Raw genomic sequence first — 211 nt, forward strand, 5'->3', positions numbered from 1 at the left:
TTTTAACTGAAATCAAAGAAATGCTAAGAAATTTTGCTTAAAACTTAAAGCCAGGAAACAGGTTAGTATTCTGTTCAAATGATAGGTACATGAACCTATTGACAGCTTAAGATGGGACAAAAACTTTTAAAAATGGACAACAAAGCCTAAAAGAAAAGCAGCAATATTTTAGTTAAAAGTCACAGAATGCTATTTCACCAGTTCAGTCTCC

The sequence above is a fragment of the Tupaia chinensis genome, unplaced genomic scaffold (genome assembly GCF_000334495.1).
Source record: "Tupaia chinensis unplaced genomic scaffold, TupChi_1.0 Scaffold145093_1, whole genome shotgun sequence".
Taxonomy (NCBI): Eukaryota; Metazoa; Chordata; class Mammalia; order Scandentia; family Tupaiidae; genus Tupaia; species Tupaia belangeri.